At 41.7% G+C, this 24,165-nt stretch overlaps 1 protein-coding gene across 3 annotated transcripts in view; it reads right to left on the bottom strand.

Moving 5' to 3' along the window:
- Positions 1-20,840, bottom strand: part of fynb (FYN proto-oncogene, Src family tyrosine kinase b) — a 64,828-nt gene extending 43,988 nt beyond the window's left edge. Inside the window, exons 1-2 of one of the 3 annotated variants that reach the window (XM_014204743.3) lie at positions 20,660-20,840; positions 3,856-3,935 (exon numbers count right to left, since the gene is read on the bottom strand). The gene's annotated coding sequence lies outside the window, so the exon portion shown is untranslated. 3 annotated transcript variants of the gene reach the window in all.
- Between the last annotated feature and the right edge of the window lie 3,325 nt (positions 20,841-24,165).

The raw sequence follows: 24,165 nt of genomic DNA, 5'->3' as shown, positions 1-24,165 counted from the left end.
TTACTTTACCATTTATATTTTAGACAACTTTTACTTCACTACATTCCTAAAGAACATGATGTACTTTGTACTCCATACATTTTCCCTGACACCCAAAAGTACTCATTACACTTTGAATGCTTAGCAGGACAGGAAAATGGCCTATTTCACACACTTATCAAGTGAACATCCCTACTGCCTCTGATCTGGCAGACTCACTAAACACATGCTTCATTTGTAAATTATGTCTGAGTGTTGGAGCAATAAAATGATAGCATCATGGTTTGCTTTATATAAGTAATTTGAAATGATTTATACTTATACATTTGATCCTTAAGTATATTTTAGCATATTACATTTACTTTTGATACTTAAGTATATTTAAAACCAAATACTTTTAGACTTTTACTCAAGTAGTATTTTACTGGCTGACTTTCATTCGAGTCATTTTCTATTAAAAGGGATCTTTACTTTTACTCAAGTACGACAATTGGGTACTTTTCCACCACTGCTAAAGTCGAGTGTGCCTAGCCTACTGCACTGGCCAATCGGATAGCTAAAATCAGTACCTACCGCTTCCACGACCCCGGCGACAGCGAAGTTTGATACTAGTGTATATGAGATTTCCTAACTTTTGAATGCATGACCAAAACGAGACTATCAAAGAATAGAGCAAAGAGCTGCTGTTTTTATGAGTGAGTTCATGTCTAAGTTTATTCAACACTGTCTTTATTCAACACTATTACAAAACGTAAGACGTGCTTCTCTCTACTTCCACTCGCTCTGCAGCTGCAATGAATGATTATTCAAGTGTATCGATAGCCCAGAGTTTTTATTTTTGTTAGCAGCTCGTAGTGTCTACTTTAATATAGAGGAATATTTCACTCTCTGGTCATAGGAACAACATGAATTTGTGCATGAGACATGTGGTGCGACTCGATGGAAGACGGTGTCCACTCTCTCTGGTCAGTCTCACCGGAGGAAAGGGAGGAGAGAGCAGGGTCTTCAGTGTATTCAAGACAACTGGAAAATCGGAATAAAACGAGAACCGACTGGGTAAAAACGTTTTGAACGGTCATCCAACTCAGAATTCCAAGTCGCAAACTCTGCCATCTTTCTAGAGCTCCGACTTTCCAACCTGAAGATCACTGACGTCATGATTTGACCTTCTTTTATTTCAGAGTTCCCAGTTGTCTTGAAAGCACCATGACCATCAGATACAATTACCATCAGTCCAGTAAAAAATGTTTAACTAATTATTTGCAAATTACTTCAATTTATGCTCAGCTGTGTCTCGCAAGTGCTACACCAACTGATCTATTTTGTTATCAAAGCTTGAGTTTTGAAATATAATATGGTTTGAGAAGACCAATATTGTGAGGCCAGGCATATAGCCAATATGCTGTGATAATGTATTAGGCCTATTGCGCAAAGCTCATTCCTACAGAACAGTTTTTTTATTAGGTTAATGTTCCATTTTTTAAGCAAGGTTTTAACAAATTCTGAGCGGTAGATCTCGGCTTGCTTTTTGACTGTGAAAGTGATCTTGACTCAGAAAAGGTTGGTGACCACTGCCCTATAGCTATTGGTGTCTATAATGAATTACTTCATTAAGATTGCACAGGGGAAGCAGAGCAGCATGTGGAGGGAAAATGCCAACAGAAGCGTCAACATAGTGTGCAGCTACAATGGGTTAGCAGTTAGTACCACCATTACCACAGCCTAGCCTGCTTTGTCCCAGGCTCATCTGATTTCCTGTCATCCACAGGGGAACAACAGCCGTTTGAGGGTTAACTCTGACATTTCAGATGTCTTTTTCCAAGCCCACACCCCAGCTAATCATTGAGTTTGAGAGAAAGGGGTCAGAGAAAGGAACGGATTAAAACAGATAATTGAGTGGGTGGTGGGAGGTCTTCGCATGGAATAATCTCACTGGAATGAGTGACTCATTTTCGGATCTCACTAACCGTCACCCACACGCAGCACCGACAACAAACTCACACTGCTTTCCACTGTTTCACTCAGGGTGTGACAGTGAGGGGGGTCTCTGTACCATGGTGCCATGACACCACTGCAGAGCTCCTGATTACTCCAGCATGTCATGTCTAACCAGGCAGACAGGCACCACTACATTATACACACTGACTCCCAAATGGCACCCTTCCCTACACAGTGCACCGCTTTTGCTCACTATGTAGTGAATAGAGTGCTATTTGGGACCTCTTGCCACAATCTCAACTCAGACCACCAGCGTTACAGCCACATCCACGCACAACTCTTCATGATCGCATAAGCTCCCGTTACAAACCGTCAGCGCGCCGTCCGCCATTAGCACCGTCCGCCATGGCTCAACCAGATCATGGGATTACCGTCGATGCACGAGAGAGAGCATGCATATACTGTGACAAAACAGAGGCCTGCATAACGCATGCATCTGCCGTGACTGCTAAATACCCAGTTGGCTTGATGGAAGCTAAAAGCTGGTTCTTGGAAGAGGAAACCCTTGTGCATCAACCGGTTTCCACTCTGCCACTGCTGAGGAATTCAGTCCCCCCCCAAAAAGCTTCCTTTCCATTTATAGCCCGTTATACACTTGCTCCGGACTGACCGGCGGGGTTCCCACCACAATACATCCCCTTTGTCTGTCAGCCTGCCCATACTGCACTCCACACACAGGAAGAGGAAACCGCAGAGTGCAGGCCCTTTGACAGGGCCAAAGCATGGCTCGAGCTCTATGCTGATATTCCCAAATGGTCACAAAACAAGTGAGCTCACTGCCAAGCAAAAGAAAGCCACTGTGTTTTTGACTGATATAGACTAGGTCCCAATTGGCACCCTATTTACTATCACTATATAGTGCACTAGTCCCAGCGATCATGATCAAATTGAAAAACATGCTTCTTAAGAATTCATTTTTTCAAAGACATTGTGCGTCACTTGTGAAAGAGAAACGTTAAGACTGAGAATGCTGGATAACTGCTCAGAACGGTTGTATGTATAAAGACAGTGAGAAAGCTGGATAACTGCTCAGAACGGTTGTATGTATAAAGACAGTGAGAAAGCTGGATAACTGCTCAAAACGGTTGTATGTATAAAGACAGTGAGAAAGCTGGATAACTGCTCAGAACGGTTGTATGTATAAAGACAGTGAGAAAGCTGGATAACTGCTCAGAACGGTTGTATGTATAAAGACAGTGAGAAAGCTGGATAACTGCTCAGAACGGTTGTATGTATAAAGACAGTGAGAACACATGTATGTGCACTCTGTGACACCAGATTAACCTGCTGGTAGAGTAAAGTTCTGGGCCAACCCGCAGAGAGCTTTAGCTTGCAGCACAGAGAGGATTAAAGTAGAGCGAGAGAGCGAGCGAGAGCAAGCGACAGACCGACAGAGAGAGCGAGAGACAGACAGATGGACAGAGTAAGAGGACAGACAGACAGTCAGGGAGAGAGAAAGAGAGAGACAGAAGCGAGAGAGAGCACAGCCCGCTGGAATCCCATTGGAGTCAGGTCACATAAAGTCAAGCCAAAACATCCTTATGCCTTTTTTTTTTACCCTACAGGTCCTAGACAATGTGAGACTGAAATACATGGGGATACTACTGAATATCTCCTTCCTGACCTGGTCACATGGGATTTGAGGTACACTAGGAAAACCACAGCCCCGCTGCCAAGCTAGAAGACACATTTGCTATGAGTGCTGTGTATAACGACCTACATGTAGAGGTTGACAAAGACAGACAGTGTAGCTGTGGACAGCCTTATAGCACAAACTCCAGAACAGCGGTTGCCAGCTGGTGTGTGTGTGTGTGTGAGAGAGAGAGAGCCTGGCTGGTTTGAGAGCAGTAATTGCTGTGACAGCGTGCGTGTACGTACCTCTGGTTTCAGCGTTTCAGGATATTTATTTACTCCACATTGCTTTGTGCAGCGCAAAACAAACAAAAAACCCAGAGGCCCTGCGGGGGAGAGAAATACATTCAATTATTCATCTATCGCATTCAATGACACATGACAATCAACGGTGTGCGCCAGCCAATGTCCTTTACTGTATCCTTCACTCCAAAAATGTTTATTTCTGCCCCGGCCCCAGCCCCGGCCCTAAGAGCTAATGGTAGTGACAAGCTGCGCTCTGTTGGACAGTGACCTCAAGATCTGCCCATTGGTAAACAACAGGTTCAAGTGCAGAACACACTCTAGGAGGTAGCTTAATCAAAAACCCTGTCTGTATGATGGCCTCTTTTCTCTCCGGCATTTCCTGTAGCAGGTACGTGGATTTGGGAGGGGGGGGGGCTTAATTCATTCAAATGTTCTGAGCTGAAAGAGTACTGCCTGAACGAGAGTGGCTTTCATCAAGTATCCTTCAATCAAGAGCCTCAAACAGGTGTTACCAAGCTTTGATACTTGGAATTACCACAGATGATATGCGTGAGGCAAGGCGTGATTTAAGCAATTAACAACCCATTTATTGAGTAACTTATGCCAACTTGAGTATCTAGGAAACCTTATATTGGCTTCATAACAGACAGAGGCCACTTCAGCCTTCCAGTAGAAATCACAGCAGTAACTGATCAAAGCACCGAAAAAGCAGACATAAATTCATTAAAACTGAGATGGCAAGATCTGAAGAACCATCACTTTTTTTTTGCCCAGTATTAACCGAGCATCTACTACCCCCAAATACATTCACACATAAAGGAGAGCAGCCAATGTACTTGCACATCAATCAATCTCCACTTGAAACAGCGAGCAACAAAATGCACCACGCCCTGCCAGCAGTTTGAAACACTAATGTTTCAACAGTGGCGTCATTATGCCCATAGGGACAGGCGTTAGCTACATGGTCAATTGACTAAACGCACTTCATCTACAACAGCAATGATAACTTATAAAAACACAAACTTGACTTCTAAGCAGAGCACTGTTATGATGCATCTGCTTCTATCTGAATCTGTTAACGGTTTGTGACTTTGTTGTAACGGGTGAGATATTATTTCGTCTCCATGGTTTGGTTGTGTGTAATTCTCCAGTTTGTATATAGTCTAAATATTCTGCCTGTATTGACTGTATTAACTGGCATGCACGCGCACGCACTCACACGTGCGCACGTGCGCACGCACAAACGGATTTCAAATCGTACACCCCATACTGTGATACAAACACTTTAGGAACAGGATATTTCAATAAAAAAAAAAAAATCAAATCAGGCTAAAAGGAATAGATACTGATTTAGATAGTGAGGCCAGAGGAAATTGGTGGGTAGAAAATATGAGAGAGTTCCCCGTCGTATGAGGCAGCTTCAGTAGTTAATTACCTCTGTCTGACGGTGGCTTGGTCAGACAGACAGACCTTGCTGGCAGAGAACAGAGAACGGGCTAGTAGAGACAGGCAATAATCATGTTTGACATTCTCACTCCTCCTTCAGACTTTCCTTGACCCATTGACCCATACTGTTGTTCTGGGATGGTCATGACGTCACATATTGGAGCCATACCATTGTACTGTAGATATCACAGACGGATGGCTGAGATAGCTATTCAAAGCCTGGTATTCAACATAACGGATAAAATGGCATGCAAATGTAAAAGGATATCAATTTGTCAAAACCCTTCAAACATTTAAAATGTCTCATTTGGAGATAAAGGGACAAAAAAAGCAAGTAACCTCATTCAGTAGCATTCTGCTCTGCCAGACACCATTATTGAGGGTTTGCTGAGCTATCATATTTTGGGCGTATATGTGGATGAAACATTGGGAGTCCCAAAAATACACTGGCAGTGCCCTGTGTGTGGAAGTGGAACGGGATTTGTCGTCCACATGCGTGCTCTCTCTCTCTATCGAACATAATGGGGCTGAGGCTGAGGCCTGCGGGGGAGAGCATTCAGCCACACACAGATCACATGACTGGCCGGGCACAACGAGCTCAGTCATTCTTACTGTTGCTCTTTACTGAGTGGAGAGCAGAGGACAAACGCTACGGCTGATACAGTGGCTCTGCAGAGGGGGAGGAGCTCTCCATTCACAGCCTGCTGGGTAGGTACTAAGCCGGGGCACGTCATATACAGCCTGAGAGAGAGTAGCCACAGCCCAGCCCCAATCTCAGACTCCTACATCTATACTCTCGTATAATGCACACCAAGTTCATTCCATGGCTTACCTCTAAAGGCAAGGGACTAGTCACTTTGCCATTTCAATGGAAGCTGTATCTACAGTATGTCCTTTGACAGATGTGGACTTTGATTGACAGGTCAGGAATGGATGTGAGCAGACAGCTTTCAAATGGAGGCTCTCTGGCTGCGTCTATTCCTTATATAGTGCACTACTTGTGATCAGAGCCCTATGGCACCTGGTCAAAAGTAGTGCACTATACAGTACCAGTCAAAAGTTTGGACACACCTACTCATTTAAGGGTTTTTCTTTATTTTTTATTATTTTCTACATTGTAGAATAATAGTGAAGTCATCAAAACTGTGAAATAACACAAATGGAATCATGCAGTAACCAAAAAAAGTGTTAAATATGAAATAGATTTTTGATTTGTTTAAGATTCTTCAAAGCAGCCAACCTTTGCCTTGATGACAGCGTTGCACACTCTTGGCATTCTCTCAACCAGCTTCACCTGGAATGCTTTTCCAACAGTCCTGAAGGAGTTCCCACATGCTGAGCACTTGTTGGCTGCTCTTCCTTCACTCTGCGGTCCAACTCATCCCAAACCATCTCGATTGGGTTGAGGTCGGGTGATTGTGGAGGCCAGGTCATCTAATGCAGCACTCCATCACTCTCCGTCTTGGTCAAATAGCCCTTACACAACCTGGAGATGTGTTTGGGGTCATTGTTCTGTTGAAAAGCAAATGACAGTCCCACTAAGCCCAAACCAGATGGGATGGCGTATCGCTGCAGAATGCTGTAGTAGCAGTTGATGTTGAGATGTGTCTGTTACTTGAATTCTGTGAAGCATTTACTTGGGCCACAATCTGAGATGCAGTTAATTGCTGATTTCTGAGGCTGGTAACTCTAATGAACTTCTTTAGCAGAGGTAACTCTGGGTTTTCCTTTCCTGTGGCGGTCCTCATGAGAGCCAGTTTCATTATAGCGCTTAATGTTTTTTTGCGACTGCACTTGAAGAAACCTTCAAAGTTCTTGAAATTTCCCGATTGACTGACCTTCATGTCTTAAAGTAACAATGGACTGTCGTTTCTCTTTGCTTATTTGAGCTGTTCTTGCCATATTATGGACTTAGTCCTATTTGGTAAAAGACCATCTTCTGTATAACAACCCTACCTTGTCACAACACAACTGATTGGCTCAAACCCATTAAGAAGGAAATAAATTCCACAAATTAACTTTTAAGAAGGCACACCTGTTAATTGAAATGCATTCCAGGTGACTACCTCATGAAGCTGGTTGAGAGAATGCCAAGAGTGTGCAAAGCTGTCATCAAGGCAAAGGGTGGCTACTTTGAAGAACCTCAAATATAAAATATATTTTGATTTGTTTAACACTTTTTTGGTTACTACATGATTCTATATGTGTTGTTTCATAGTTTTGATGTCTTCACTATTATTCTACAATGTAGAAAATAGTAAAAAATAAAGAAGTACCCTGGAATGTAGAGTGTTTATACAGATATAGTGGAGACAATGGATTACAATGAATGAAAGGCTAGAGTTTAATGACATTGTGGATGACGACTCACTGTAGCCTATACCCCAATGAGACCTCACATTAACCTAGCGTTGGGGAAATTTGCAATAAAGGGCCAGGTTTGTAATTGTCACCACTGAATATGCAACATAATTATGAGATAATGAAATTCCTTCAAAATGACTTGCAGAGGAACTGTTTTAAAAAAATAAAAATAAACCCATATTACATCCAGCTCTGTTGCTGCTCTCCCAGGACAGTAATTAAAGAGAAAGAAATTAACATTAACAATGGCTTAAGGCCCCTTTGACGTTAACTGAGCTTCCTCGAGGTAAAGCTCTATACTTCTGTCAATATTGCTTTATCCTCTGGCAATGAGGGGGAATTTAAATGGGGCATAATGAGGGCCTAGGCCTGGTGCTCCAGCCAGGAGGCCGGGTTGATGCCAGGATGAGCAATCGTCTCCTTTGTCAGCCCCCCAGCCAGCAGCAGCTGCATCAGCATTGCAGAGAAATGACACTGCAGAGAGGCAACAGAGAGGAGCGGGGAGCATGGAGGGCAGACAGGCACTCCCCAGAGACAGTTTAACTGCTACCTGTTGTACAGTTCTACTGTACAGGTGTATCTCACTATACAGTAGTACAGTAAAGTATGGAGGCCAGACATGCACCACTCAGACAATGTTTAACTGTTTCAAATGTGTCACAAATCCATTGCAAGTCAATGGTACCTATATTAGCATTTTCACATTTTCATGTCCAAATCATCCTAAAGTATCTAAAAATGTATTGTGTATCTCAATTATGTTACTTCTAGAGGATTTGGATATGAAGTGTGAAAATGCTTATATTTTATTGGATTTGTGCCACTAATGCTAAAGAGTTAGCATTTGAAACAGTGGCCAGGTAAACAAAGCCGGGGTTACTGTCGTAGCTTGTCACAGACTGCTTACAGGGTAAGAAAACCAATATGTAATTTTGTAATTTGGGTGAACTATCCCTTTAACAATGGGGTGGGTTCTTTATAAAATAATCCCCTAATAGCAGGAACAGCACCATCTAGTGGTCAGAGCCTGGTAATATCAAGATGTAGGATAGGCTATTCATTGATGGAAATACCAGATGATGGAAATACATTTGACCGGTCATGCTTACTGGTCTATGGGTTGCATAATTCTGTGGAATTAAATTGCCAGGTTTATATATTCATTGTGTAACTTCAATAACTAATTTCTCTGAACAGACAAAAACAAAAATTCACTGAGAACACATAACATAAGATGAAGAAACAATACTCCTAGCTGCAGCTCCATACTACTCGTCAAACATAGAGAACTAATACTTTATACCCGTTATTGGCGTGGGATTGGCATGGGGTGTGGAGGTCCGTGGATGGCTTTAGGCCACTTCCTTGGATTCCTCATGTCGTTTTCATTGTTAGAAAAAAAGTTTGGTCCAAATAGGATGTAAGGTACTATAATTATTGAATATTATATGAATCATATCAATTAAAAATTGCCTATTTGGGTGCAATCAATTAGCTTAATTTCTCAGAGATAAAAAATATTTCAACAAAATAATGTAACAATCTGAGATGGCCGGTGTCATGGCTTACTGAAATGACATGGAACGACCCATGTCTATGACATTAAACACAGCTAGCACATTCATAGGATGAATTAAATATTCATTAGAAAAAACTTCCTGGGCCACAGACACACGGCATACTTTTGTTTTCCCCTGAAAATGCAGACATCAGGGCAGCATATCATCATTAATAAATGACCAAACATACTGTACTGTATTCTCTTTTCATTCTCTTGTTCAATGGAGAGAGCACCACCCTCATGATTCATACTTTATTATGGCGGGGGGAAAATGACGCTTTTTAATGTATTTTTTTTATATCACCTTTATTTAACCAGGTAGGCCAGTTGAGAACAAGTTCTCATTTACAACTGCGACCTGGCCAAGAAAAAGCAAAGCAGTGCGACAAAAACAACAACACAGAGTTATTACACATGGGATAAACAAACGTACAGTCAATAACACAATTGAAAAATCTATATACACTGTGTGCAAATGTAGTAAGATTAGGGAGGAATGGCAATAAAAAGGCCATAGTGGCGAAATAATTGCAATTTAGCATTAACACTGGAGTGATAGATGTGCAGATGATGGTGTGCAAGTAGAGATACTGGAGTGCAAAAGAGCAAGAATAAATAACAATATGGGGATGAGGTAGTTGGGCGGGCTATTTACAGATTTGGCTGTGTACAGGTGCAGTGATCGGTAAGCTGCTCTGACAGCTGATGATTAAAGTTAGTGAGGGAGATATAAGTCTCCAGCTTTAGTGATTTTTGTCATTCGTTCCAGTCATTGGCAGCAGAGAACTGGAAGGAAAGACGGCCAAAGGAGATGTTAGCTTTGGGGAGGACCAGTGAAATATACCTGCTGGAGCGTGTGCTACGGGTGGGGCTTTACCTAGCAAAGACTTATAGATGACCTGGAGCCAGTGGGTTTGGCGACGAATATGAAGCGAGGGCCAGCCAACGAGAGCATACAGGTCGCAGCATACTACGAGAGCATACAACTCAAATGTTTACAATTGAAAGCCTATTTCATGAAGTTACATGTCCGAGTCATACATATCACAACATACACAGGCACACAATCTTACCACCCACAATATGTTATATTGATATCATTTCATATGCAAAATACTTAGGAGAGAGAAATCGTCCTGCCATTCAACAAAGGACGAAGCATTCCCTATATACAATCCAACACAAGGCAATATGAAGTCTAACATTGATTCATAAAGTAATAAAGGGAAAACCCTCGGTTTTCATTTTCTTTTCATTTTCCACAGGAAATAATATGTGTGCTCTCCCAGCTGTGTGTAAAGCCCCACGAGGAAGTGATGGAGATTTGTTGTTCAGACAGCAGCATATGGCGGAAACCTGCTATGAGAACCTATCATTGCTGCCTCAGTACTTGTGCAGTGGTAAGAACATTTAGGTTGGTGGTTGGTAGAATCCATGTACTTATTTAGCAATATAATCTTAAAATATAGTCTTGCCAGTTTGCACATAAGAGCGCCATTAGGACTGCAAGGCTCCTGAATACAGACCTTTATTGAAGATGAAAGGTACAGTACATTGGAGTTTGAGAGATTAAATATGAGAGAGAGAGCGAGACTAAAATAGAAACAGTTCGGGACACTATTAGGGGAAGCCCTGACGCTGTGCTAATGCTCTCAAACCAATTTCAATTGAAAAAAAAAAACAGTACATTTCCTTGAATGATATCTGTATAGTCAGTTACCACTTAGTGACACCAAACCAGTGTATAGGCTATTTCTGCCTTCACTGTAAACATCTTTCAGTACCAAGAAATCACTAGCTTCCTTCCCCACGCAACAAAACCACACACACACACACACTTCAGGGTTTCCATTAGCCAGTAATAATCAGTTTTTGGCAAAAAAATAAATAAATCAGATGTCCGGGAGAAGAAAAAAAAATCTGATTGCAAAATAATGCTTTTTAGCCTATTCATTAATGGAAATACCAGTTGATGGAAATACATTTGACCTGTCATGCTTATCGGTCTATGGGTTGCATAATTTTGTGGAATTAAATTGGCGGGTGTATATATTCGTTATGTAACTTATTTATCACAAGCGCACAGTACAGAGCCTTTGAGCGGATGACAGCACTTTTTAGAAGCCCAATCATTACGCAACAATTCTACTGTAAATGCAATCGTGTGTTAAAAATAGTTTTTGGGCCACGATTAAAATAAGCTACTATTTTTATTTCTCAACTGGTAATTGAAGCGCGTTTCCCATTCGCCATTCAAATGCATAGGCAACGTAAGGCAGACTTCCTCAGCGCCTCACACACCACTTTGCAATGAGCTGGAGGCAGCATCCATTTTGAAAACATATGACCAAAAATATAAACCCAACAATTTCAAAAGATTTTACTGAGTTACAGTTCATATAAGGAAATCAGTCAATTGAAATTAATTAATTAGGCCCTAATCTATGGATTTTACATGACTGGGAATACAGATATGCATCTGTTGGTCACAGATACCTTAAAAAAAAAAGGTACGGGCGTGGATCAGAAAACCAGTCAGTAAATAGTGTGACCACCATTTGCCTCACGCAGCATGACACATCTCCTTCGCATAGAGTTGATAAGGCTGTTGATTGTGTCCTGTGGAATGTTGTCCCACTCCTCTTCAATGGCTGTGTGAAGTTGCTGGATATTGTCGAGGACTGGAACACACTGTTGTACACGTCGATCCAGAGCATCCCAAACATGGGCAACATGTCTAGTGAGTATGCAGGCCATGGAAGAACTGGGAAATGTTCAGCTTCCTGTCACACCCTGATCTGTTTCACCCGTCTTGTGCTCATCTCCACCCCCACCAGGTGTCTCCCATTTGTCCCCATTATCTCCTGTGTATTTATACCTGCGTTTTCTGTTTGTCTGTTGCCAGTTCGTCTTGTCCCATCAAGTCCTACCAGTGTGTTTTCCCGTTTTCGAGTTGCTATAGTTGCTGTTTTCTAGTCCTCCAGGTTTTGACCATTCGCCTGCCCTGAGCCTGTCTGCTGTTCTGTACCCTTCTGACACTGCCCTGGATTACTGACCTCTGCCTCCTCCTCTGTCGTTTGCCTGCCCCCTCCTCTGTCGTTTGCCTGCCCCCTGTTTGATAAACATCTGTGATTCGAACTGTCTGCATCTGAGTCTTATCCTCAGTCCTGATACTTCCAGGAATTGTGTACAGATCCTTGCAACATGGGGCTGTGCATTATCATGCTGAAACATGAGGGGATGGTGACAAGATTTTTGGCACGACAATGGGCCTTAGGATCTCACCACGGTATCTCTGTGCATTCAAATTGCCATCTATAAAATGCAATTGTGTTTGTTGTCCATAGCTTTTGCCTGCCCCTACCATAACCCCACCGCCATTATGGAGCACTTTGTTCCCAATGATGACATCACCAAACCGCTCGAGCCCACACGACGCCATACGTGGTCTGTCAAATTCTCAAAAATGACATTGAAGACGGCTTAAGGTAGAGAAATTAACATTAAATTATCTGGCAAGCTCTGGTGGACATTCCTGCAGTCAGCAAGCCAATTGCACGCATCCTTTAAAACTTGAAACATCTGTGGCATTGTGTTATGTGACAAAACTGCACATTTTAGAGTGGCCTTTTCTGTCCTCAGGTGCATCTGTGTAATGATCATGTTTAATCAGCTTGTTGATATGCCACACCTGTCAGGTGGATGGATTATCTTGGCAAAGGAAACATTTTCACTAACAGGGATGTAAACAAATTTGTGCACAATATTTTTGTGCATTGGAACATTTCTGGGATCTTTTTTTTCAGCTCATGAAACATGGGACCATAACATTACATGTTGTGTTTTATATTTTTGTTCAGTGTAGCTACTTAATTATTTGAAACCTGAATGTTTTACTACATATTATGAGGCATGTTTTACCTTGCTTCATAGTAGCTTATACAAAATCCGACCATATCCGTGGAGGATATTATTGTATAAAAGACTTTCATATGCCATGGAAACCATCTTCTATTGGTTTTCAACTGTCTTTCATTGTCCGGTATCAAAATTCGCACGTAGCCTACTGCCTTGTGCCCATTGTTGCGCTAATAATGTGAAGAAATAATAGCTGATCAACATTTTAAGCTTTTAAACTTTTTTTTAAATGTATCCTTGGCCAACTGGTTGTATGAATTTGAGATCTATTGTCCCACAACTGTCCCAGAGTCTGTTTGGGCAATTTCTTTCTCGACAAGCTGACCAATAGAATAGAGAGTATAAAACTTTATGGGGGATAGTAGATTCTCATAGGTGGCGCGTCCATAAGGCTAGGTAGGGGAAACTAAGCTTTCCCTAAGTAAATTGAATTAAATTGCCAAAATGATAAATGGACAATGTTGTTTTTATTGATCTGTTTGTTTGTCAGTGTCAGCAGCGTAGGCTACCCTGTAATTTGTAGTATTAAAAAAATATTCTGCTAAATGTCTCCAGTCATATAAAATGTAGTAAAATTGCATGAAGTGTGTTTTTCCCCATGCAAAGAAAGAATAAAAGTATCTGATATTGCCTATAACCCAGGCCTCTACGCTATGTGTGCTCAGCCATGCATTGAACGGTCTTTTTTGCGAACAGTGATTGAGTTATATTATTAGCCTAAATTATGACTATCCAATCTACTCATCACATTACATAAGTCTGCAAATGCGATGATGCATGGAATGCTTTATTGTAAAGGTGCATTTGTCATATTTTTTTTTGCTTCCCCAAACTTGAAACTCACGTGCCGCCTATACATAGACTACTGTTCATTACTCACCTTGTCGGCGGAGAAAAGCAAATGCGGATAGTTATTATAACATCTTCAAAGTGCACGGTAAGGACACAAGTCATTGCATCCTCGACTTGTATGTTGATTAATTACCATAATCTGAATGTGATTTCTGTCATTCTGAGCAGCGTGTGTGGACTCCCTAATCAGGTTATGTACCCAATGCATATGGGTCCGGTAAATTTCTCAAAATGTCTGCTAAATTAAAATGCTGCCGGTCAAATGTCTGGTACCACATTTTCATAATGGGACTGGTTAGATAAACAGTCCAGCTAATTGAATTCCGCCTTGAAGGAATATTCCCAAAATGGCCATCTCCATGAGGCCTGAGCCAACCCTGTTTTGACAGGCTTTCATGCAAGCATATCAGTTGCGCACATCATTTAATCCGATGATGTTAGTGCAACAATGACCCAGCGGCACATGCTTGGGTTTCAGTCATATTCTTTCCACCATGTTTCGTTTTGGGGTGGAGTCTACGAGCTGTGAAGAAGTGAACACACCGGCCTTTGATATCACTAAAGTAAAAATGCAAAAGCAGAAATGACACAAAGATGCTTCTGGGGATTCACGTGGAGGAAATCATATGATCTCCTAGCTTGACATGTCAACCACAGGAGGCTGCTGAGGGGAGGACAGCTCATAATGAAGTCTGGAATGGAGTAAATGGAATGGTATTAAATCAAGCTTTATTTATATAGCACATTTCAGAAGTGGAATGCAACGAAATGTGCTTTACAGGAAAAAACGAATAAAAAAACTAAAATAAAAGCTGAAATATTTACTACATAACAAACAAGATAAAAAACTAAAGAAAAGCAAAGCTAAAAAGGATGTGTTTTAATATCTCTTTTAAATATGTCCACAGTTTCGGGTTTTCTGGACGGCTATTCCAGAGGCTTGGGGCATAGTAACTAATGGCTGCCTCTCCATGCCTCTTGGTCCTAGGCTTTGGGGTAGTTAAAAGACCAGTGCCAGAGGACCTGAGGGACCTACTGGGTACATAACTTAAAAACATGTATTGGAGTGCACAAATGTGGATTGACTTACAGTGGCAAGAAAAAGTATGTGAACTCTTTGAAATTACCTGGATTTCTGCATAAATTAGTCATAAAATTTGATCTGATCTTCATCTTAGTCACAACAATAGACAAACAGTGTGCTTAAACTAATAACACACAAATTATAGTTTTTTTCTTGTCTATATTGAATACATAATTTAAACATTCACAGCGTAGGTTGGAAGAAGTATGTGAACCTCGAGGCTAATGACTTCTCCAAAAGCTAATTGGAGTCAGGAGTCAGCTAACCTGGAGTCCAACATATGAGACGAGATTGGAGATGTTGGTTATAGCTGCCCTGCCCTATAAAAAACACGTACAAAATTTGAGTATTGCTATTCACAAGAGGCATTGCCTGATGTGAACCATGCCTCGAACAAAAGAGATCTCAGAAGACCTAAGATTAAGAATTGTTGACTTGCATAAAGCTGAAAAGGGTTACAAAAGTATCTCTAAAAGCCTTGACGTTCATCAGTCCACGGTAAGACATTGTCTATAAATGTAGAAACTTCAACACTGTTGCTACTCTCCCTAGGAGTGGCCGTCCTGCAAAAATGACTGCAAGAGCACAGTGCAGAATGCTCAATGAGGTTAAGAAATATCCTACCTAGAGTGTCAGCTAAAGATTTACAGAAATCTCTGGAACATGCTAACATCTCTGTTGACTAGTTTACGATATGTAAAACATTAAACAAGAATGGTGTTCATGGGAGGACACCATGGAAGAAGCCACTGCTGTCCAAAAGAACATTGCTGCACGTCTGAAGTTCGCAAAAGAGCACCTGGATGTTCCACAGAGCTTCTGGCAAAATATTCTGTGGACAGATTAAACTAAAGTTGAGCTGTTTGGAAGGAACACACAACACTATGTGTGGAGAAAAAAAAGGCCCAGCACACCAACATCAAAACCTCATCCCAACTGTAAGGTATGGTGGAGGGAGCATCATGGTTTGGGGCTGCTTTGCTGCCTCAGGGCTTAGACAGCTTGCGATCATCGACAATTGAAGCTTAACAGACGTTGGGTGATGCAACAGGCCAACGACCCAAAACACAGAAGTAAATCAACAACAGAATGGCTTCAACAGAAGAAAATACGCCTTCTGGAGTGGCCCAGTCAGAGTCCTGACCTCAACCCGATTTAAAATGCTCTGGCATGACCTTGAGAGCGGTTCACACCAGACATCCTAAGAATATTGCTGCACTGAAACAGTTTTGTAAAGATGAACGGTCCAAAATTCCTCCTGACCGCTGTGCAGGTCTGATCCGCAACTACAGAAAACGTTTGGTTGAGTTTATTGCTGCCAAAGGAGGGTCAACCAGTTATTAAATCTAACGGTTCACATACTTTTTCCACCCTGCACTGTGAATGTTTACCTGGTGTGTTCAATAAAGACAAACGTATAATTGTTTGTGTGTCATTAGTTTAAGCAGACTGTGTTTGTCTACTGTTGTGACTAAGATTAAGATCAGATCAAATTTTATGACCAATTTATGCAGAAATCCAGATAATTCCAAAGGGTTCACATACGTTTTCTTGCCACTGTAAAAACAAATAGAAGAATCTTAAAATGAATTATAAAACTCACAGGCAGCCAGTACAGAGACCTTAAAACCGCTGTAATGTGTGCTCTCCGTCTGGTCTTGGTCAGTACCCACGCTGCAGCATTCTGTATGTTTTGCAGTTGACCAATGGCTTTCTTGGGTAGACCAGACAGGAGAGCATTACAGTAGTCAAGCCTGCTTGTAATAAAAGCATGGATGAGTCGCTGTATCAGCCTGAGAGAGAAATGGCTGTGACTTGGCAATGTTCCTCAGGTGGTAAAAACCTATTTTGGTCACATTCCTAATGTTTGATGTGTTCGATACCATTCCATTGATTCGTTCCAGTGATTACTATGAGCCTGTCCTCCCCAATTAAGGCGCCACCAGACGCCTGTGATGTCAACATACACCCCTAGTGAAGCTGTCATACTCTGAATTCATCCATGGTTAAACATTTACTCATCTGTAAAAATCCGTTAATTTTAGCCCATCAGTACGTCAGCGTAAACCACACAATCTGAACAACAAAAAAAAAACTGTAAAACACAGAGACAGATTTCATCTCCCCACACTAGATTTGTCACACAAATGGCATCATTGTTGTTGTGTGTGTGTGACCTTCGGAGCACTGGGCTGATGCTGAGCACAGAGCGGCTACTGAGCTCTGAGGTTAGGGGGACGACCCACGCGTGAGCCCCACATCTGACCTAACGTGGGCTTAGAGCAGAACAGCAGCTATGCGATTACATCAGCACTGAACACAACACAGGCCCCTGGTCATGGCCCTTTCAAAATGGCCTCTGCTATTAGAGGAGAGGGTGAGGGGACAGGGAATGTCACACAGAAGACTGTGACTACAGTGGCCCCAACCAGATTGTCAAAATGGAGCACAAAGTGGTTGGGTTGTGTTACGCACATCCAACTAGCATAAATCCAGCCAAAATGACAATACAAAGACCTGGATTGATTTAGCCAACAAATGTGGTGATGTTGGGCAAGATATGAACCAAAGCATCCCAGTTCAAATGAAAGCACCTGAAAAGCACAAAAACCCAGTCCAAAGAAGCGGCTGTATAGCGTGATTTACTATATGAGCAGGTCAGAGCAGTTTTGTCAATCTGTGGTGCGACAGCAGAGAGTAGCAGCATGCCATGCTGTCACAGGATCAACAGTGAGCAGCATCATGGTGGTTTGGCAGCTCTCTCTCTCCAGCAGAAGAATGGGAGTGAATGGGAGAAAGTGCACAGTTCTGTATCTGTGATTTACAAACTGCACTGTATGCAGACTGACTGGGCTCCAGGTGCCAAATGGTGAATTACACAGAGGAAAAGGCTCTGCATACCTCATTACTATCAGGTTAAATTACTCAAAAGAGCTCGCCTCTGTAGGAAAGTTCATTATGACAAGAGCAGCATGCACTTGCCCTTTCCAAGCTGAAATTTCTACAAGGACAACAGTGGCTAAAATGCATTATGGAAAAGTCCAAACCTTTTTTTCAAAACATTAAGGAATATTGAAGAGAGACGAGGGAATATTTGCTCAATCTTGTGCTGAAATTAGACAAAACAAACCTCATTCATGTACATCGGGGATGGGCAAATTTGATGGGGGTGGGGGCCGCGAAATTATCTGAACTCCTCATGAGGGCCCTCAAATGCTCCCGAGTCTGCGCACCCACATGTGCAAAAGAGGGCCGCCGCCCATGGAACGTAACCTTGTGAACCATGTTGAGTTGGTGTATGTGTGGCTTCTATGTAAGATGATATTTCAACATGAGCAGGGATTTCTGTAGTTTCCAAGGTTACCATTGTGGATCCTGCAACCAAAAAAAAAAACCGCAGGAGCACCTTGCAGACAGCTTTTCACACCAAACAATTATACTATGCATCCATGCCTGACACCTGAAATCAAGCTGACAATATAGGCCTATGTTCAGCAATTGTAATACAAGCAGCTTTTCTGTAAAAGACTTGTAGTAAGTTTAGTCAGCAAGTTGCCGTGCCAACCCGAGTCAATGGTCAAAAACCAACAGATACAGGAACTCTGGAAGTTGGGATAATAGTACAAGCCTAGGCAAGTTGTCTGTACATTCTTAGCTTTAGTAAAAAAAAATAATAATAATAATAAATAAAATCAATTTGAGAGTTATTTACATCAATACTGAAGAGCAGCAAATGTGATGTGTAGCCCAATAATTAAGCAACTTGTCTCTCCATCATCTTAGTTGATGGAGAGACAAGATACAATAGTCCCGACATCAACTACTGTACCGGATAACCAACTGTAAAGTTTGGTGGAGGAGGAATAATGGTCTGGAGCTGTTTTTTATGGTTCGGGCTTAGTTCCAGTGAAGGGAAATCTGAACTCTACAGCATACAATGACATTCTAGACGATTCTGTGCTTCCAACTTTGTGGTAACAGTTTGCGGAAGGCCCTTTCCTGTTTCAGCATGACAATACCCCTGTGCACAAAGTGAGGTCCATACAGAAATGGTTTGTCAACATCAGTGTGGAAGAATTTGCCTGGCCTTCACAGAGCCCTGACCTCAACCCCATCGAACACCTTTGGGATGAATTGGAACGCTGACTGCGAGCCAGGCTTAATTGCCCAAAATCAATGCCCGAACCTCACTAATGCTCTTGTGGCTGAATGGAAGCAAGTCCCCACAGCAATGTTCCAACATCTCATGGAAAGCCTTCCCAGGTGAGTGGAGGCTGTTATAGCAGCAAAGCGGCTGGCAACTCCATATTAATGCCCATGATTTTGGAATGAGATGTTCAACAAGAAAGTGGCCACATATTTTTGGTAATGTAGTGTATTTAACCTGTCTTTGACAAAACCTTCCTACAGGGTATGAAGGAAACGGACCAAATATAGCTTGGTATGGCATCTGACCTTCGTTGACAAGTAGTTAAAGAATAAGAAACTAACAATACAATAGTACTCCCATTTGGTACAGTAAGTGTAATGCAAAACAATGAAAATGTATTGGCCTATGTAAACTAGGCCACAGCTATGTAATAAACAACCAGTTACTATGTTTGGGACCTGTACTGCATAGAGGAAATAGCATAAGTGCATTCATGACTTGATTTTAGGAAGGATGCCTAGTATTGTATTGATAGAAGAATGTGGAGATCAACCAGCACAATTGACCCCAACTAACAAAGGAAAGTGGCAACCAATTTCACAACAACGGGTTGGTTTATTCTCAAAGACTGCATATTCTCAGGAGTATTCAATGAGGAGGTTATTATCCAACCCACTTCATGTAATTACGAGTATTTGAAATATGCATAAATAGCATTGTTTTTCTGAATGAGTCATATCCAAGTCTTGAAATATTTCTAAATTATTTTAATGGAAAAAGTGGGTCATCAACAAATGCTGTGATGAACACAGCAAAGGATGTGAAGGAATACAAGTTGGCAACATACAGTACGACGGTCTTCACAACCAAGTGATGGCAAGCTTGTTCACTGGTTGACTATAGCGCTTCACTATATACAGACTAGTCAACCAATAGAAACCAATCAAGAAATCAACATTTGCTTCATTGTATCTTCATCGCGATGCAATCTTTTATGAATGAATTGGATAGAATGTTGATAGAGATGGTTATCACTTGGCTACTAGTGCTGTATGGTAAACAAATTCACCAAGCGGCTCAATGCGACAAGGCACTGAAGGTTGACTGTTTTTGCAGACACTGCACATTGATTTGATTTCTAATGAATACACACAACGCGTTCGAGGATCGAGGGCAGGATACTTGAGATTGGCCAATGCAATTTGCACGTTCTTATTATGGCAACGAAAGCCTATAAATATATTTCGGAAACATCTGATCTGTAACATCAGCCTACAAACAAGAGACAAAATGCGTTATCCACAAGAACACACTAAATTGACCCCATTTGCTGTTACAATTGATACAATCAAAGTAATTAATTTCGCACTGTTAGCTATAGGGAGCGATTCAACAGAAACAGGATAGTAAAGGATAAATGGTTCCTTACCGATTCGAAGGCGTTTAATTAACCGGACGAATGTATTCCATTGCAGTTGTAGATGAGACAGACGCTTATAGTTTTTAAGAAAATAATGGCCAAATAGCTTGCAGAAATCCAGCGCTATCTTCGTGCTGCCCCACTCCCTCGCTGTAGCTGATGAGTGTGATGGCGTTGTCTTTGCAGGGCCACAATTAAACTAACGAGACCAGTGGCGTGATTGACAACACCGCCAGCCAATAGAATGGGAGGATGCTTTTAGTGAGGAACAGGGGATTGTAAACAGGGCCACGTTCAGTTTCCAAACGTGCTCGAACGTTGCAGATAGAAATGCCATAAATAGAGCCTCCGTGATTCCATGTTCTACATGTCAGAGAGGCGTGTTTGCTTTAACATATTGATATCTGAACATTCCAAAATGTTGTGACCTACTGGACGCGCCCCAGGTTTGATAAAGTCAACAGGCTAGGCCTATGTGGAGAGCGTTGAAGTTGAGATACTATTGCATTAGAAGTATTTCCATGACATCAGATTAATTTGGGGTCTAGACTAGGACAAGGCGTGGTTGCCCATAATGAATGTTAATCAAAAGATGGAGGGACGACGTATGCCTACTTCACATTTAGGCTATGAAAAAAAATAAAAAAATAAATGGAAAACTGTTCAATTAGAACAGTGCGTGGCCAATTAACATGCCTATAGGCCTACATGAATACCAAATGTTAGATACTTTTCGAGTTGAGAAGATACAAAAGAACTGCTCAATACCAGGAAAAAGTGTAGGACAATGCAATGTCCTCCTCCTCATCGTCATCCTCACCACCATCATCAGTGTGATTCAATCGAAGATTATTGGAATTCAGTCAATTATTCCTCGCGTTGACACCGCGCTCTGATAACCATTGCGTTGGGGCGCCCTCTGCTGCTTAAAGACAACAATGACCAGTTTTCGTCACTCAAACTGCCCCCCCCCCCAGTTATCCCTTATTATAAACCAGGTAGTTTGGGTCCTGTATGCAGATTGGCTGAAAGCCACGGTATTTGATTTGATTTGATATTTAAGGGATAAACGCTAAACGCAACTGTACCACAGTTGCCAAAGACAAAAATACTTAGGCACAAATTTACCGGTAGAAAATAATAATTTGGTTGATATTTTCATTTTTATAAGCAAATTCACACTTTCTCATCTTTTGGTTGCTAGAGATGCAGTCGTTCGTTCAATTGAATTGGTTCTATTTTTATGGACACGACCCAGCTGTTCGTTCTATATGTTCCGTTGCCATGCTCGGTGGCAACCTTTTTATCCCTTGCTTGCTAGCTAGCCAACTAGTTTGTTTAAGCAGTTTTCTATTGACATTTGGATACATCATTTGGATACATTCAAATGAGTGATGATGCCCGAATTTGCCTGGCAAAGATAGACAAGTTTGCCTTCTCATCAGGACACTCAACACTGTTAATTACGAGGAAATCACAGTGCATATCAAACTCTAGGCTAGAAGCTAGCTAAATAGTTTGTTGCTGGCAAACATGCCAATATGACAAGCAAATAAAAACGTACCAGTTGCTGGAAACAGCTGGTTAAACTAGAAACGTGGGAGGAATGGGCAACATAGTGCCACTTGCGTCATGACTGCAACAGTACGAACCGGAGAAATTCACGTTCATCACATAAGTATATATACCTTTTTGCTTAATTATACCTTGATAGAATTCAGGAAATTAGATCTGGATTATTCGAATACCAGTGAGATCAGATATGGAAATGTAGTCACACTTATGAAACTTCTGTTTTCAATGTCATGCCTTTATTCTAGAAACAGGGGTCTAGAAAGTAATTGCAATAGCCCTAGTGTAAACATTCTCAGCATAATACCAGAGCAAATGTCAGTGTGGGCATGATATTCTATGGAGAGGTTAGCCTACAGCTTGACCCTTGTTTCAGACTAGCTTCTCTGTCATTTCGAACAATGGATCTTTTCACATCACGCTTTACAATGACAGTAGGCCTACTTTACATACATGCATTGCCACAGACAATGCCACTACAACCATGAACTATTTAGTCAACGCTCTCACAGACAAAGAAGGGTATAACAGCTCTGAGCTCCCTGCATGTCAGTGTCGTGGGGGGGATGGTCAGTGGGTACTTGCAGCTGTTGCCTCTCAGAATCCTCTGTTATAATTGAAATGGCAATAATTGAAATGCCAGTTGTTTTCAAATGCCCCATGAGCAGTGAATCATTGACAGCCATGCTACATGCCTGTGCCAGCTACTCAGTCAGTCAGAGAGCACAGAACCTGTAGTTGTTCCCCACAATGAGGTGGAGTCTATTAACACCGGCATCTGGTCAACCCCTTAGCTGCCCCTCACCATTGGCTATAAGCCTTTTTGAAATGACACCCAGCATAGCGGACATTGTGTAAGCAGAACTATCTTATACACTGCGTGGACAATTATTAGGCAAGTGAGTATTCTGATCTTATCATTATTTCTATTCACATTTTCCAACTCCAAACCATATAAACTTGAATGCTTATTGGATTTAATCATTTTCAGGTGATATGTATTTGTGTAATGAGGGAGGGTGTGGCGAAAGTGAATAACACCTTATATCAAGGTGTGCATAATTATTAGGCAGCCTCATTACCTCAGGTAAAATGGGTCCAAAAAGAGATTTAACTGACACTGAAAAGCCAAAAATGTAAAATGCCTTTCAGACGGATGCGACACCCTTTAAATAGCTAAACTATTGAGGCGTGACCACCGGACAATCAAACGTTTTGTTGCGAATAGTCAACTGGGGTGCAAAAAATGCATGGGGAAGAAAAGGCGCAAATTAACTGCAAAAGACTTGAGAAGAATTAAACATCAAACTACCAGGAACCCATTATCCTCCAGTGCCACCGTATTCCAGAACTGCAACCAACCTGGAGTGTTCAAAAGTACAAGGTGTCAAGTGCTCAGAGACATGTCCAAGGTCAAGAAGACTGAAACAAGACCACCACTGAATAAGATTCACAAGTTGAAGCGTCAAGATTGGGCAAAGAAATACCTGAAGACAGATTTTTCAAAGGTTTTATGGACAGATTAAATGAAAGTGACTCTTGATGGACCAAATGGATGGGCCTGTGGCTGGATCAGTAATGGACACAGGGCACCACTTTGAGTCAGGTGCCAGCAAGGTGAAGGAGGGGTACTGGCATGGGCTGCTATCATTGAGGATGAGGTAGTTGGACCTTTTCGGGTTGAAGATGGACTGAAACTCAACTCCCAAACCTACTGCCAGTTTCTGGAAGATTCTTTCATCAAACAGTGGTACAGGAAAAAGTCCTCAGCATTCTAGGCCATGATCTTTATACAGGACAATGCTCCATCACATGCATCCAAGTACTCCACTGCTTGGCTAGCCAGCAAGGGCCTCAAAGATGCCTGAATAACGACCTTGCCCCCTTCCTCACCTGACTTAAATCCTATTGAGAACTTGTGGGCCCTTCTCAAATGTGAGATT

The sequence above is a fragment of the Salmo salar genome, chromosome 06 (genome assembly GCF_965601325.2).
Source record: "Salmo salar chromosome 06, fSalSal1, whole genome shotgun sequence".
Taxonomy (NCBI): domain Eukaryota; kingdom Metazoa; phylum Chordata; class Actinopteri; order Salmoniformes; family Salmonidae; genus Salmo; species Salmo salar.
This window is presented reverse-complemented; position numbering and strand designations above follow the sequence as displayed.